The sequence below is a fragment of the Narcine bancroftii genome, chromosome 1, assembly GCF_036971445.1.
Source record: "Narcine bancroftii isolate sNarBan1 chromosome 1, sNarBan1.hap1, whole genome shotgun sequence".
NCBI classification, from domain to species: Eukaryota; Metazoa; Chordata; class Chondrichthyes; order Torpediniformes; family Narcinidae; genus Narcine; species Narcine bancroftii.
In genome coordinates this window covers 445,995,259-446,011,927 of record NC_091469.1, presented here as the reverse complement: position 1 = coordinate 446,011,927, position 16,669 = coordinate 445,995,259, and the positions used below count along the sequence as shown (strand labels likewise).

Below are 16,669 nucleotides of genomic sequence, written 5' to 3'. Positions count from 1 at the left end.
AAGCAGCCTCTATCCTCAAGGACCCCCACCACCGAGGCCATGCCATGCCCTCTTCACTCTGTTATCAGCACTCAACAGCACTTCTATATCCTAGATGTCATTGATCTGCTCAAATAACAGCTTCCCCACTGCCCATCAGATCCCTGAATGATCAATGAACCAGAGGCACTGGTTTACTTTTGTTTTATTTTTGCACAGCTGCTGTGTTGCAGGAAATTATTCCTAATTTCTCGGAATGCAGTTTATGTCAAAAGATCAGAACAAGAATAAGGATTAATTCCGGTTCCAACATTTTAGCTCCTCAACCCCCAGTTATTTTCACAGACCGCCTGCAGTCTAAATTAAACTGCAGGCGATCAGTGAACAACAGGCTAACGAATAGGATATCCAGCCTCCTTAAATATCACACTTCAGGTATTCAGTCTAAACTCGCAGTGATACGGATATTTGGAGTTTTGAACACTTCAGAACGGAAAAATCATGCAAATTCTGTGATTTTTAAAAATTTTTTTGTGAGTTATTTTTATTTATTTTTGTAAGGTGGTTTATATGAATGTTTTCCCGATAATGCTGGTGCAAAACAGTGAATTTTGTGACTTGTTCATGACAATAAATTCTGATTCTGATGTAGTGGAAAATGTACCAAGCTGTTGTCAGGGGGACATTGCATTTTAAAGTCACAAATTTTGTTACCTGGCCAAAGTCTCAACTTAATTTATTGTTATGAGCATATCACAAGTTTGTTGTTTTGTGTCATTTTTTAAAATTGCTAAAGAGAAGTTCGCTTTTAGGTTCTTGCAGATAAGGCCAGTTAAATTGCAGGCAAGGCCTTAAAGGATTAAATAATGCCCTTAATTATTTACTTTTCCATTTGCTTTTGTAGCAAAGGTAAGATAACAAATAATTCCTATCTCCAGTTTCCCTGAAAGGAGGTGTTGAGCTTCTGTAGTCAGTAGTGTTCGGACATGGGTGTAGATTGTAAACTCCATGATTCTGGCCAAGCACCCATGAAAGACGGCCCCATGAGTGCCAGGTCTGGATGCTGACTGACGTGGATGAAAAGGTGCGCCTGCATCTCTGCTCTTGTTGCTGGCAACAGATGCTGCACTCTGTCATATACACAATAACCACCACACATCAATGCTGGAGGGAGTATCCTGTCACAAGAGAAGTGATTGACGAAACTTCTGTATCCTAGATGTCATTGAGCTGCTCAAATAGTGTTTTGGCAGCACTTCTTCAGTTGAGTTTAATTATACTTCTAACATGCCTGATTCATGAAAGGTCAGAAATGTGCCTGCTCTTGTATTTAATGCCAGGTCCCAGTCCCTTGGGAGCATCCTACCAATGAATCACCTCAAATTATTTCAGGTATTTAATTTTAGTTCCTTACCAATGCAATTTTCACATTGTGATGACTGTAGATAAACCAATTGCAAAGAAAAGCAACCTGTAAAGTAGTTTGATTAATTACCTGTTCAAACAGTTTCCAGTTGCTACATATCCTTCCCTAAATAAAGTGACCAGATTGGAAACAGCACCCCAATTATCGATACCTGTTCTGACCAAGTATCATTTCTGCTCTCCTAAACCATAGAGCTAAAGATCACATTTACAAAGTCCCATATGGGTAGTTCCCAACTTACAACTGAGTTCCATTCTGGCTGACTGGCTGTATCACAAAATGGTCATAAGTTGGAAATTCACTGTATCAGTTTTTATCATTCATCAAATACAACATGGCAGCCACCAAGGCCAGCTCTCGAGAGGTTGGTCACTTCTGCCATAGGTGCTATTTTCCATAGCTAGGCCCCACTTTCACTCCAAAAGCGTAATTTTTATATTAACATTTTTTCTTTATATTTTGATTTATACAGTATTTTGATTTAGTCATATGTACAGATGGTCCTAAGTCACATACATCATTGTTCATCGAGATCTAGTTTATTTTCTTAAATATGTTCTTATGCTAGGGACTCAAAGTGCCCTCAAAATCCTCTCCTGTTGTTATACCATGTCAATAGCGTTGTCCAGTTTTTATTGCTACTGAGTCCATTTCTATCCCATAACGTTGCATTTGGCCACATGACATTGTCAGATTGTCATTAAAATCTATTCCAATTTATCCCTGATTTTTTTTTAAATCATCTCACCATTATGTGTCACACTAATGTCCCCTTTACAGTATGTTGGAATGGTGAATGTATCTCCATTGATGGTTTCTTCCTTCTTGCAGGGGGGTTGGACACACACACACACACACACACACACACACACACACACACACACACACACACACACACACACACACACACACACACACACACACACACACACACACACGAGCTTATTGATATTCTATTTGATTGGTTAAATTCCTTTTGAAAGACAATTAAAAGGTTTGTGTGTGTGTAAAAACAGCAGCTATGGATATTGATGAGTTTTTGGGGTCGTCAACCTCTGAAGATTTGCAGAGGGGAAAAAAACAAAGTTAGTTACTATCACCAAAAAGTTTGAACTTGCGGTGGTAAAACAATCGATGGAAAAGGCAGAGATCCAGTGAGTTATAGTTGAACACTATATAACAGAGGGAAAGTTTGGAGAGCACAGCCACCAGCGGAACAAGTTGAATTAGAAAAATTTAGATTTGAGGCAGAGAGAGAGAACAAATGCAATTTGAGTTAAAAAAAAATAGATTTGAAGAAGCAGGGAGACAAAGCCAGTTTAAGTTGGAAAAATATAGATTTGAAAAGGATGAAGCAGAAAAACAAATGTAGTTTGAGTTAGAAAAACGTAGATTGGAGGAAGCAGAGAAGCAAAGGGAGTTTAAGAGAGAAGGTGATAGATGGAGTTCCATCTTCTGGTACTATTGAGAGTTTTCTGATAAGTAGGGAAGTTAGGTTAGTTCCCCCCATTTGATGAGGCTGAGATTGATAAATACTTTCAGCATGTTTAGAAAGTTGCTGAGAGTTGAAAGTGGCCAAAAGACCATTGGTCCCTCATGTTACAAAGTGTGATTAAAGGGAAGCCCCAACAGCCTTACTCTGTCCTTGCAACCCAACAAGTTGCTGATTATGAGATTGTAAAGCAAGTTATGCTTAAGGCTTATGAATTGGTTCCAGAAGCTTATAAACAAAATTTCAGGAATTTGAGAAAATCAGTGAACCAGTCTTACATGGAGTTTTCATGTGACAAAACTGTGTGATTTGACCGATCGTTCACATCAAAAAATATAAATGGTGACTATTGCAGATTGGGAGAGTTGGTTTTAGATGAAGAGATTAAAAGGTGTGTTCGTTATGACATAAAAGCATATTTAGATGAAAATGGAGTGGAAACATGGCAGGAATCTGCTAAATTAGCAAATATGCTTTTACCCACAAGGTTAATATGGACTATCCAAATAAGTTAGAAAATAAATTGGGAAGAAGGGGTAGAGGAGAAGTGAAGCAAAGTCCCCTTTGCCACTATTGTAAGAAACCCAGTCATGTGATAGCAAATTGTTCTGTGCTGAGGAAAAAGGAAGAAAAGAAGGTGGTGCCAGATGCCTGTATTCAGAGATGAAACACATAGAAACAAATAAAATTTAAGACCTGCTGGTAACATTAGGAATAAATACAAATATTTTGTATCAGAGGGTTTGGTTTCAGTAAAAGGGTCACCACAAGTAGCAGTTAAAATTCTTTGCAATACTGGGGCTGCCCAGTCACTCGTGTTGGACAGTGTTTTGGAATTTAGTGATAAGAATGCCATGGGTGAAATAAATTTGATTCGAGGTTTGGAGGATACCTCTGCACACGATAATTTTGAAATCAGAATTAATTGATGGACCTGTGACGATTAGGATCCAATCAAGTTTATCAGTGGAGGGGGTTTCATTGTTATTAGGAAATTACCTTGCAGAGGGTAAAGTTGCTCCTGTGGTGAAGTTGACGGCTAAGCCAGTCATCGATGAGTCAAAGGCAGATTCTCATATATATCCAGCCTTTGCATTGACTCGAACTATGGGTAAGAAGCTTGCCAGTGTAGACAGTGCTGTGCAGACTGGTTTCACACAGACTGCAATCTGTGATAGTGCCAAACAGTGCTCAGCTTGTAATAACCTGCCAAAGATTTTACATCTTTATTGGAACAGAGTTCTGGTGTTAAACCTGAGAGTAAGGATTTGTCGTTATCCCAAAAAGAATTTATAATGAGGCAGAACAGAGATCCAGATCTCATCAGAGATGAGGTTCTGTCTGATGATGAAATTAAGAAAGTGCCTGTTGGTTATTCTTTCAAGGAAGGTGTGTTGATGAGGAAGTGGAGACCATCTGATATCCCTGCCAGTGAAAAATGGGCAGTTGTTCACCAGGTTATAGTTCCTAAAGCCTATAGGGATGAAATGTTAACCTTGACTTATAGCACGTCCTTGGGTGGTCATCTTGGAGTAAAGAAAATGTATAAGATTATGAAACAATACTATTCACCTAGTTTAAGATGTGTTGTTTTGCCAGGCATGTCACATTAGTCAGGTTGTGGGTCCTTCAGTGACTCCTTACAAACCCTTTTCTAAAGTTTTTGTGGATTGTGTTGGCCCGTTGCCAAAGACAAAAGCTGGGAATCAGTATTTGTTAACCTCCAAGTTTCCAGAAGCAATACCACTTAGAAATATTAAAGCTAAAACTGTGTCAAGAGCGATTATTAAATTTTTCACTTTAGTTGGTTTGCCTAAAGAGATCCAATCAGACCAGGGAAGTAATTTTATATCAGGAATGTTTCAGCAGATAGTTTATAAATTGGGATCTAACTAAATCTACAAATCTAGAATCTCCAGGGGCTTTGGAGAGGTTACATTTGACCCCCAAAACCATGATGAGGACCTATTGTTTTGAGTATGAAAAAGACTAGGATGGGGGTGTCCATTTGCTTTTGTTTGCAGTAAGAGAGTCTGTGCAAGAATCATTAGGCTTTAGTCCCTTTTAACAAAATGAACAATGGGTAGTTTGTAGAAAAGTCTGTAAAACAGCTGAAGAGAATTTGAAAATGGGTCAAAGCAAAATGAAAGTCTGGTATGATTGAAAAGGCAGTTTTCTATCTGATGTCCGAGAACCGATACTTGATTCTTTACAATTTATTTGTTGGTGACCTTTTAGTGGGAGGGATTGGATTAGCATGGGTGTTTTCTTTTGTTCTTATTTTTGTTTTTATAACTGGAAAAGATTGATCTATTTGGATAATCACAATGTATATTTCAATATTAGAATGAGGTGAAATTCTCATAAGGTTATTTCCCCTTTTTTGAGAATTATATAAGACAATGTATAATTGATATGTGACTCATATTCTGCATTGTATTATATAAAAGCTGTATAATTAATTAATATAAACAATATATACATCTGTCAAATTATTAAAATGTTTTAAGAAGAAAGATAAAAAAGCTAGGGTGAGGACTTTTAAACCAGGGAATAAAGTGTGAATCCTATTCCCAAAACATTCAAATCCCTTTAGGGCAAAATTTTCAGGCCTGTAAAAGATAGAGTCAAATGTAAATTATGTCAACTATATGGTTAAAACACCTGTTCGGAGATGTAAAACACAGAGTTGCATGTCAACATATTAAAACCTTATTTGGAGAACTTGGCTTTTTAGCAAGGGACAGCCTTCACCAGAGGTAGTTGTTGATAAAAATGAAGAGTTTTGGGATTATAAGATCATCTCCAGCATGAGGAACAAATGAAACAGCTCTTTTTAAAATTTACAAACCTGTTTCCAGATGTATCTAAGAGAACCCCAATAACCTGTCATGATGTTGATGTTGGAGATGCCAAACCTATCAAACGTTGAATGAATGTTGAAAAATGTAAACTGGTAGTTCAAGAGATTGAATATATGTTGAAGAATGATATTATTATACATTCTACCTTAGGTTGGAGTTCACTTTGTGTCCTAGATTTCACACTGATTATAGAAAAGTTAATGTGTTAACAAAGACAGATTCTTATCTGATCCCTAGGTGGATGATTGAGTGGACAAGGTTGGAAAGGTTAAGTTTCTTATGAAGATGGATTTATTAAAAGGTTTATGGTGTGTTCCCTTAACAGACAGATGTGAGGAAATTTCTGCATTTGTAACCTCATCAAGGTTATATAAGCATATTGTTTTACCATTTGAAACAAAAAATGCTCCAGGAACATTCCAAAGGATGATCAATTCTGTGATTCAAGGTTTAGAGCATTCTGATGCTTATATTGATGATTTGGTTATGGGGGATGACACCTGGGAAGCACACATCTGAGTTAGAGAAATTGTTTGATAAACTTTCAAAAGCAAACCTTACTGTTAATTTAGCTGAAAGTGAATTTGGCCATGCTACTGTGACTTACCTTGATTATGTTGTTGATCAGGGCAAGTTGGCGCCTGTTCAGGCAAAAGTTCAGACCATTCTCAGTGTCCCATCCCCACAGGTAAGAAAGCTGTTAGGAGGTTTTTGGGAATGGTAGGATATTATAGAAAGTACCGTGAAAATGTTGCTGATATTGCCCCTCCTTTGACTAACCTTCTGACGAAAGGTGAAAAGTTTGTTTGGACAGAACTTTATCAGGAAGCATTTGATAAACTGAAAGCCATTTTATGTCACCAGCCTGTGCTTAAGTCACCAGACTTTAAGAAGCCATTTTATTTAGTAGCAGGTGCTAGTAATAAAGTTGCAGGAGCAATGTTATTACAAAAGAATGGTTGTGCGGATATTGATCATCCAGTGGCTTACTATCCAAGAAATTCAATGAACATCAAAAGAATTATTCTACCATTGAGAAAGAATTATTCTCCCTTGTACTGGCTTTGCAGCATTTTTATGCTTGCACCTGCAAAACTCAGGGACCACTTGTTGAGTATACTGACTGTAATCCTTTTATGTAATTGAGAAAAATGAAAAATAAAAAAAATTGTTAAAATGGGGTTTTATTCTGCAAGAATATGATTTAATGATATCTTGATTTAAAGACAAGGATAATGTAATTGCTGGTTGACTTTCACGATATTAAGTTTGAAATGTTGCTGGAAATGTTATGTCATATAACAAAAGGGTGTAATATTTTTTAAATTGTAGGTTACAGTTAAAAGTTTGTTCTTAAAGCTCAAAAGTTTCTTTGTTGGGGGAGGTATTACAACCTCCTATTTTCATTTAGTGATGCACCTTAATAGTTAAAACAGGCTGAAAACCATTCACAGTTCACAGACAGAGTGGCACCGTTAAGTACAAATCATAAACAAAGTTAATGCTCTCAACTAAGAATCCAGAACAATGGATTTTTACCCAGGGAAAAGCAGATGGTGAGAGAGAAGTCATACGAGTATGAGTCATGCATTTGAGACACTTAAAGAAACAAGATTTCAGTATTGATCAGTAAGCCATTTTGATGAACATACAGAAATAAAGTAACTTTGTGTGAAATGGACACTTCTGCTGTTTTTCTTTGTCAAGGAAAACATTGAACCATTGCGACCAATGTAATGGTTATTTTGATTGACCCATATACTGGCACGGATGGCAGTCTCTTCAATCTGAGGCGCCTGCAAGCTCACACCAAGACACAAGAGAAACTTGTCCGTGAACTACTCTTTGCAGTTGATGCCGCTTTAGTTGCCCATTCAGAGCCAGCTCTTCAGCGCTTGATGTCCTGTTTTGCGGAAACTGCCAAAATGTTTGCCCTGGAAGTCAGCCTGAAGAAAAATGAGGTCCTCCATCAGCCAGCTCCCCACCAGCCCCCCCACATCTCCATCGGGCACACAAAATTCAAAACGGTCAACCAGTTTACCTATCTCAGCTGCACCATTTCATCAGATGCAAGGATCGACAACAAGATCGACAACGAGATAGACAACAGACTCGCCAAGGCAAATAGCGCCTTTGGAAGACTACACAAAAGACTCTGGAAAAACAACCAACTGAAAAACCTCACAAAGATAAGCATATACAGAGCCGTTGTCATACCCACACTCCTGTTCGGCTCCGAATCATGGGTCCTCTACCGGCATCACCTACGGCTCCTAGAACGCTTCCACCAGCGTTGTCTCCGCTCCATCCTCAACATTCATTGGAGCGACTTCATCCCTAACATCGAAGTACTCGAGATGGAAGAGGCCGACAGCATCGAGTCCACGCTGCTGAAGATCCAGCTGCGCTGGGTAGGTCACGTCTCCAGAATGGAGGACCATCGCCTTCCCAAGATCGTGTTATATGGCGAGCTCTCCACTGGCCACCGTGACAGAGGTGCACCAAAGAAGAGGTACAAGGACTGCCTAAAGAAATCTCTTGGTGCCTGCCACATTGACCACTGCCAGTGGGCTGATATCGCCTCAAACCGTACATCTTGGCGCCTCACAGTTCGTCCGGCAGCAACCTCCTTTGAAGAAGACCGCAGAGCCCACCTCACTGACAAAAGGCAAAGGAGGATAAACCCAACACCCAACCCCAACCAACCAATTTTCCCCTGCAACCGCTGCAACCGTGTCTGCCTGTCCCGCATCGGACTTGTCAGCCACAAACGAGCCTGCAGCTGACATGGACATTTACCCCTTCCATAAATCTTCGTCCGCGAAGCCAAGCCAAAGGTATATGGGTAAAGAAAGCAGGTTCATTCCTGAATTTGTATTGTGACTATTTTGATGGTCATTTTGTCTGACCTGTCCTGGGTTTTGGAAGCATCCTAGAAGTCGCATGTTTCATTTTTCTTATGTAAGAAATAAAAAGAACATTTCTCTAGAAGCATCTCAACAAGGACTGGTGAGTTTTCAGCAGTCTGATCACTCAGTCTCTCACCTTATTTGTATTTACTTAAGAGCATCAGTTTAAAAGATTGAGTTTTAACACAGGATTTCTAAGATTGAACTTTGGGAATTGACTTTACAGAATTGTGCCTAAACTGTAATGGTTTGGGTAATGCACGCACGTACACACGTAAGATGTTATATTATTGGTAATTATCAATAAATATATTATTTTAAAAATAACATTGTCTTGGTGAATTTCCATTGCTGTTAGACTGCGTCATAACTCTTATCTTCAGGCTGTTCCAAGCTGCTTGAACCATTGTCACGAATAGGTTGAACTTTTGCTGTGATTAATGATGCATCATGTAATTTGCAAAGAAGTATTTCTCAGCTTTTGTTCAAATTAACAATCGCACTGAATTGTTAGCAGTGGAGGTGGACAAGATCTCTATGGATGGTCAGGAGAAAATCAGTACAAAGGAGTTAAAAGTCAAAGTATGTTGTCTGACTCTGTAAAGACTGGAGTTCAATGTGATAGAAAAGTGCTGTCCTTGGCTTCTATAAAGTTGTCTACATAGACTTTAGTCTGATCATTGACAAGGTCCCACATGGGAAGTTGGTTGCTTAGCGTTCAGAATAAGGTATCAAATTAGATTAAACGTTGGCTTTGCAGGAGAAGCTAGAGAGTGATAGTAAAGGATTGCCTCTCTGATTGGAGGGCTATGACTAGTGTTGTGTCTCAGGGATTGATGCTTTGCCCATTGTTGTTTGTCAACTATAATCAACGATCAGGATGATGTGCTAACTGGATCAACAAGTTTGCAGATGACACTAAAGCCCTTTTTACACTGACCCTGGAAGCTGGCTTGCTTGTTCACACAGAATTGAAGAAAAACTGGGTTAGTGAGTCCTTTTACACAGCAAGCCAGTTTCTCAAAGCAAAAGAGGCAGGACGTGTAGCACAGAGGTGTCAGTGCCTAATGTGACATTGTGTTGAGAAAAGAAACAGATTCAGTGGGTCTGGACACAAGGGTTTTCAATCACATGTAGCTTTTATTAACACACAACAATTATAGAAGAGCATAGGAAAATGTCAATGGGAATAAAGCACACATAGTTTATAAATGGTTGATTTTAGCAATTTTCACAGCTCGACAATCAAACCTGAAAAATACAATTGTTATGGCTGCTGAGACTGAGGTTACAGAATGGTTTTGCATTATAGCAACTGCAGCTATCTGCAACAAATGCATGTCTATGAATGTTCCATTGTTGATATAGATAATCAAATTGTAATCTGAACTAGTGCATGAAATATGCTTTACTTGCCAATTTCAATTGGAAGTTGCAAGGGCAGGCTAATGCTTGGTGATGCTGACAGTTAAGGTGTGTATACTTGACTTGCAAGAAACTGAATGTTCATGGCAATAGAAATTGTATTCAGCACCCCTTTCACACATTTTTATAAGACATGAGAGCAGTAATTGTGTACTGTTTAACATTTTCCCACATATCTTTATAAATTGTGCATTTGTGTTTTATTCCCATAGCATTTCCCATCCACCTTTATAAATTGTTGTGTGTTAATAAAAGCTACATGTGATTGCAAACACTTGTGTCCAGACCCACCAAATCTGATTCTCACAGGGAATGCTAACATTCGCCCACTATGCACCTAGTAAAGTCCACTGCTCTACTCGCTGTTCACCTGTGACTATGAACCTGTTCTGGACCCAACATCACGACATCATCTTCCCTTGCCATTTTGACCAGCAACATGGGTCACCTATTTCAGAGTGGTCCTGCATCAATACACTCCACCTCTGACACTACCTACCTTGGAGGATCAAAGCCCAATATGTTTATTCCCCCCTCCCCCACCACCCCAATTCTCCTTCGATGCATTCATACAGCACTCAAAAGGCAGATAATACCCAGCTTTCAAGTGCTGTGTAAAAGGGGTATTTGATTGTGGATGTAGTGCAGTCATTCTCAACTGGGACTGCACTGATCCCCTGGGGGCCACAGCATATTTAAATAAAAGCCTTGATTTCTTTTCACCTCCCATAATACCAATATTTTTTTATGTAGTCAGTAGGAGAGAAGTACAGAAGAAACCAAAACTTGACTTCACAGGGAAGGGGACTCATAATCTTTGAGCAGAGTCCTAAGGAGGGGTCATAGCTGAAAAAAGGTTGAGAATGGATGGTGTAGTGGACAGCAAGGAAGGCCTTAAAAATAGGAGTCTCCAGCAGGAACAGTAGGCTGCAAAAAGGCACATGGAATTTAAGGCAGGTAAGTGTGACATGTGGCACTTTGAGAGGAAAAAAAAGATATGACATCCACGGTAAACAGTTGGGCACTATGGAGTGTGATCTGGGGATATACAATTCCTTGAAAGATTTATAGCACGTAGATATGATTGTAAAGAGAGATTTTAGCACATTGGCCTTTATAACTCAAAGTACTGAGTAGAGGAATTGAGATGTTTAGATTTAATAGAGGTATACAAATTGATGAGGGGTATAGATGGCATAAGGCTTTTCTCACTGAGGTTGGGTGAGACAAGAACTAGAGGACATGGATTAAGGATGAAAGGTGGAAGGTTTAAGAGAATGCATGGTTTTTCAAACTTGGGGAGAGATGTGGCTGCCAGACCTTTGATCTCCTTGCCAATCTTTCTCATATCATTTCACCAATTTCTTTTACCTTATATGTTACTCCTGATATCTTTTAAGTTTTTTGATTGGTGCCCATGAAGAATTCTGTGCTAAGGGAGTCCTGGCGATGCTGGACTAGATTCAGTTTGTGGACAGGCAATGACCCAGAGCTCCTCATTCCTTCAGTCCACATATACTTCTAACATAGTTAAAAGTAAATTGCAATCCCAAGCTTCCATTTGACACAGTAAGTGGGTGATCTGCAGTGGTGGGGGAGCATATGGTTATGTAAACAATGTGTGGTTTTACAACAGTATAGTGAGTATGGAAATATTCTATTGATATGCAACTTAATAGAATTGATGAGTCACATCATTGTCACCAGCAGGTGGCGGTTTGGTAGCATAGATAGGCACCACTGACTGGTCCTCTTGTACCTTTGAGAGCAGTGAAAAAAGATTTTATACCACCAAGATATTCATAATCTGATCATGACAGAATTGGTTTCATAGTCTTTTTCTGTTGAGTTTTTCAGCACAGTTCTATAATTCTACAAGTATCCAATCAGTCCTTTCTTAATCACCTCATCTTGTTCTGTTCATTTCACTGATTTAAGTGTTGTACCTCCCAGTTACATACCACACTATACCCACTCTAGCAGTGAAGAAATGTAACGACTTCAGTATGCTGCTTGACCTGAGTTCCTCCAGCAGTTTATCTTTTGTGTTAGATTGCGGCATTTGCCGCCTCTTGTATCTTTGTGACTTCAAAAGTGCCCTCCTTTTGCAATTAATAGACACAGGAGAGCGCAGGTACAGCGTAAGACAACATAAGAATGAAACAGTTGTTCTCTAACAAAAATCAAAATGGTGATCTTCTCGGCTGCCGTTTTTATTCTTCCTAATCAGCCAAGGCCCATTCGGCTCCTGATTACACCGCAGTTCTCCTCTCAGTTACGTCCATCCTCGAACACCAATACAACCACAAGTAAATACTGCAGCGGATGGAAATCTAAAATAAAAGCAGGAAATACTAGAAGTACTCACTTGGTCAGGAAGCAGCTAAAAGGTCACAAACCTTTCATCAGCACTGGAAACAGATGGAGGCAAAACATGCTTTGTAATGAGGAGAAAAGTAGGAAGAAATAAAGGGGATGTTTTGAGATTAAACTGCAGGGAGGAGAAATTAAATAACAAGTGGGGGTAATGAGATCAGTGCAGAGGGTGGGTACGGATGCAAAGTTGGATTGTCTGAAGCAGCAACAAAATACCCAAACATTGGGCAGTAAGATGTAGGGTCCACAAGTCTGTAATGGGTCTGATCTAACACCGAGGTGCTGCTCTTTGACCTTTATATTTTGAGCTTCGTGGAACAGTGGAGGAGGACAGTGAGGAAATGGGGCTGAGACAAAGCAGGAAAAAGAGAAGTGGACAGAACTGTTACAGTTCTTGTGATCCAGGTTTGAATCCGCCGCCATCTTTAAGGAGTTTGTATGTTCTCCCTGTGTCTTCATGGGTTTCCTCCAGGTGCTCCAGTTTCCTCCCACCTTCTAGAAAAGTACAGGGGTTGTAGTTCAATTGGGTGGCACGGGCTTGTGGCTCTATGACTAAATTTTTATAGAAGTCTGGAGTCACACTTGTTGACTGAACAGTGGTGCTCCACAGTCCATCCTCATCTGCTGACCTCAGGGCAGTGGAGTGTCTATAATTAGTAGCAGATGCAGGGTGCTAAATTGAAATACCAATTGTTAGATGAAATTCTCCTCTTTGCAGACAGGAGAGGCAACATTATAGCTAATATTCATATTCATTATTGCAGTAATTTGCATTTAACAGAGTTTTAAAGCTGCCTGCAGTGAGTATTATCCCAATGGACAAGCAATGAGCTCCTGTAGTTCACGGCACCATTTGAAGGATGTGCTGGTTCGTTTCACAGGCCGTGCTGCAGAAATGGATCTGTGATGGGATGAATGGGCGGGCAGACAGTGAGCCCAAGGTAAGCTGAGAGGGAAGCCAAACCCAGGAAGCAGGTATGGGTTGGACACAATATAGTGGCTTGTTTCTGAAGAATTCCCCATTTCCACAATGATGCAAAAGGCAGCAACACAGACAAGTACTGTTAAACTGCAGTCTGTGTTTGGGGTGGGAAGGTCATCTCCAGAGGTTGAATGGAAAAGTGTCACGGGACAGAGGATACTGGGAGTAATTGAACAAGGAACGAGCAGTTGTTAAGGGAATTGCCCCTTTAGAATGCTGAGAGGAGGGCGGGCGAGCAAGGTCAAACCACTTGACATAAAACATCACATGTTCCCTGGGATAGCAAGCATTTGGAGTGAGAGGTGATTTAAACCTGTGAAGTCGATTATAAACCCAGTGAACCTTCTGGAACTATTTCCTTTCCGGGTGTCCAACATTCAGGCTCCTATTTTTAAACACGAGCGACTGAGCTATGCTTACCAACCTGTGCTAGGGTAAAAATAGTGCCGAGGTGCTACATAAACAAACTGATTGGTGCAACAGTTCTCCATCATGTGGAAGGTACAGAGGGGCAAGGATCAAGTTGTACATTCTACAGCGAGCCTGTCATCTCTGGCACCTACATCATTTGTACAGTATCACCTCATTAACTCTGCAGCATGGACAATTAAAGGAACCCGGTAGTGATTTACAAGCAACCATTGGCTTGAAAAATAACGGAAAAACCCTCCAGTTTTTTTTTCTGTGATTAAATACGTCAACAGGCCATTTTTCGAGTATGCTTTAATACTGCCAAGGCCGCACAGATGTACTACAGCTCTCAAAGAGAGCTGGAAACCCCAAAAAGAGTGATAAGTTATCATAGAGGCTGAATTAGTCTGAGTTCCAGGTATAACTTGCTTTTATAGCTCACTGCTAACTGGGTGTGAAGTTTCTGCTCCCTGACTCATTGTGGTCTCATTCAGCTCCCAGTTACAAGGTCTTTATTAATTCAGACTTTTGTTGTTTACACAATAATGTTGAAAAAATTCAGCAAGTCACACAGCATTCTTTATTTCGCAAAGATTAGGACATGCTGCATGACTTCCTGAGTTTCTCCAGCAATTTTTGTGTGAAGTATAATCACAGTGTTGGCAGACTTTCTTGTTTAATTTATAATCTGACAAAAAGGTTTGGACAGTGACATCACTAGGGTTGGTGCCACCTGGTGCAGTAACTTAACTCATGGTGTCACTCCACTCCCCACCCCACCATGGACGAAGTGTACTGAGCATAGAAGAAGCAGGTGTGTGTTCCTTGTATGTGCTGGTGGTGGCAGCACAAGTGCGGGGGGGGGGGGTTGCGTTATTGGCCTGGGCATGTATGACACAGATACTAACACACTTAACTTCATTGATGATATAACTGCTGATGGCAGTAGCAAAATGAATACTGAGGTTTATAACAACATCTTATCTGCTCAAGTTTGAGCAAATGCCTCTAAACTTATTGGACGGTGCTTCACCCTTTTCTTGACAGCAAGACAATGATCCCAAATATGCTGCTAAAGCAAGAAAAGAGATTTTCAAAGCCAAACACTAGAAAATTCTTGAATGGCCTGATGGAAATCCAATTGAGCTGCCTTCCATATGCTGAAGAGAAAACTTAAGGGGACAAGCCCCTGAAACAAGCAGGAGCTGAAGATGGCTGCAGTAGAGGCCTGGCAGAGCATCACCAGAGAAGATACTCAGCACCTGGTGATGCCTATGAATCACAGACTTCAAGCAGTCATTGCATGCAAGAGGCAAGCAACAAAGTAGTAAACTAGTTTAATATACATACCATTGCTCTGTCGCAAATATTATGGTGCCCTGAAATGAGAGGATTATGTATATTTTAAAAATTGCTGTAACATGGTCAAACCAAAATACATATATAAATGACCTTGAATAAAATCTGGAATGTGCATTTTAATCATGTAAATTGTTTGATTGCACATTTAAAACTATGGAACACAGGGATAAATAAAGGAACAAAGTGTCTTTGTCCCAAACATTATGAAAGGCACACGATATAAAGGGGAAACCAGCTTGGGGAAGGCCCCATTCGTGACAGGTGATGGTGGTGAGGGTGCGGTTGTGACCATTACGCACTAGGAAGGTGGGAGGGAGGGGTGGTGAAGATAAGAATAGAAAGGGTAATGAAGAGCTGGTAATAGTGGAACCAGAATGGGGTGCGAGTTACCTAAAATTAGAAAAAAAAATCAGTGTTCATGCTGTTGTCCTGGAGGAACATTTTGTGTTGTTCTTCAAGTTTACATTTTGCAGGGGATGTCACATAATGTGGTAGAAACAGGAAGCAGGAACCCAACCCACCTGGGAATTTGATTAAAAAGAGTTATTTAAACTAAGTTTTAAAAGACTACTGTGAAGAAAAATAATGTTTCAACACTTTAAGAATCTCACCAAAGAAAGATTTTTTTTAAAGTTGCAGGAACTTCTGGAGTCCAGTGAACAAAAGAAGATTGGGAACAGAAGCCTCTTGCACAATTAATCCATCCCCCATGTGAGTGGCTCGCCTGTTGGGGTAGCTTGAGGCGCTGGAGTCGAAGAAGAAAATTGTACGTGTATGCACAGACATAGACACAAGCGCGATGCAGAACAGCCCTCAACAGCAGCCGGAATAACTAGTGCTTTTGTCAGCCCTGGGAGATACCAGTGCCACAACACGACTCGAAAGAGGAGGAAGAACAAGACATAACAGACGCAAACAGTGATAGTGACGAAATTGAAGAACAAGAAATACCTGCTAAAGATAAAAGTCAACAGAATCAAAAAAAGAGAAGTGTATACTTGAAGATTTAAAATGAAAGAATTGAAGAACACAAATAAATGAGTGAAAAAATATTATACTGCTGTGAAAAGTTTGCAGCTTTCTATGGGTAAAATGGATGAAAGAGTTAAGACTGCAGAAGAAGTGGAAGATGTAAAGGAAAGAATGGGAAAAGTAGAAATTGATGTGAATGCATTGACTGTCAGGAAGGACAAAATGTGGAAAAAGGTGGACACACTGGAACATTTTAGCAGAAGAAACAACTTTAAAATTGCTGGACTAAAAGAAGGCACTGAAGGTCAGGATCCTATTCATTTTTTCCAAGAATGGATACCTAAAGTCTTTGGAGAAGATAACGTTGGACAGAATATTGAAATTTAAAGGGCACAAAGACCCCTTATACCACAACCAGCTTCAGACCAAAAGTCACGTTCTATACTAAGTTCTTAAGACATCAGGATAGAG

At 39.9% G+C, this 16,669-nt stretch overlaps 1 long non-coding RNA gene across 1 annotated transcript; it reads right to left on the bottom strand.

Annotated features, from left to right (window-relative positions):
- Positions 1-9,790: 9,790 nt before the first annotated feature.
- Positions 9,791-15,245, bottom strand: LOC138751758 (uncharacterized). The gene is made up of 2 exons (XR_011350164.1): positions 15,215-15,245; positions 9,791-12,428 (listed from the first exon to the last, which is right to left on the bottom strand). It is a non-coding gene; the product is annotated as an uncharacterized lncRNA (long non-coding RNA).
- Positions 15,246-16,669: the final 1,424 nt, after the last annotated feature.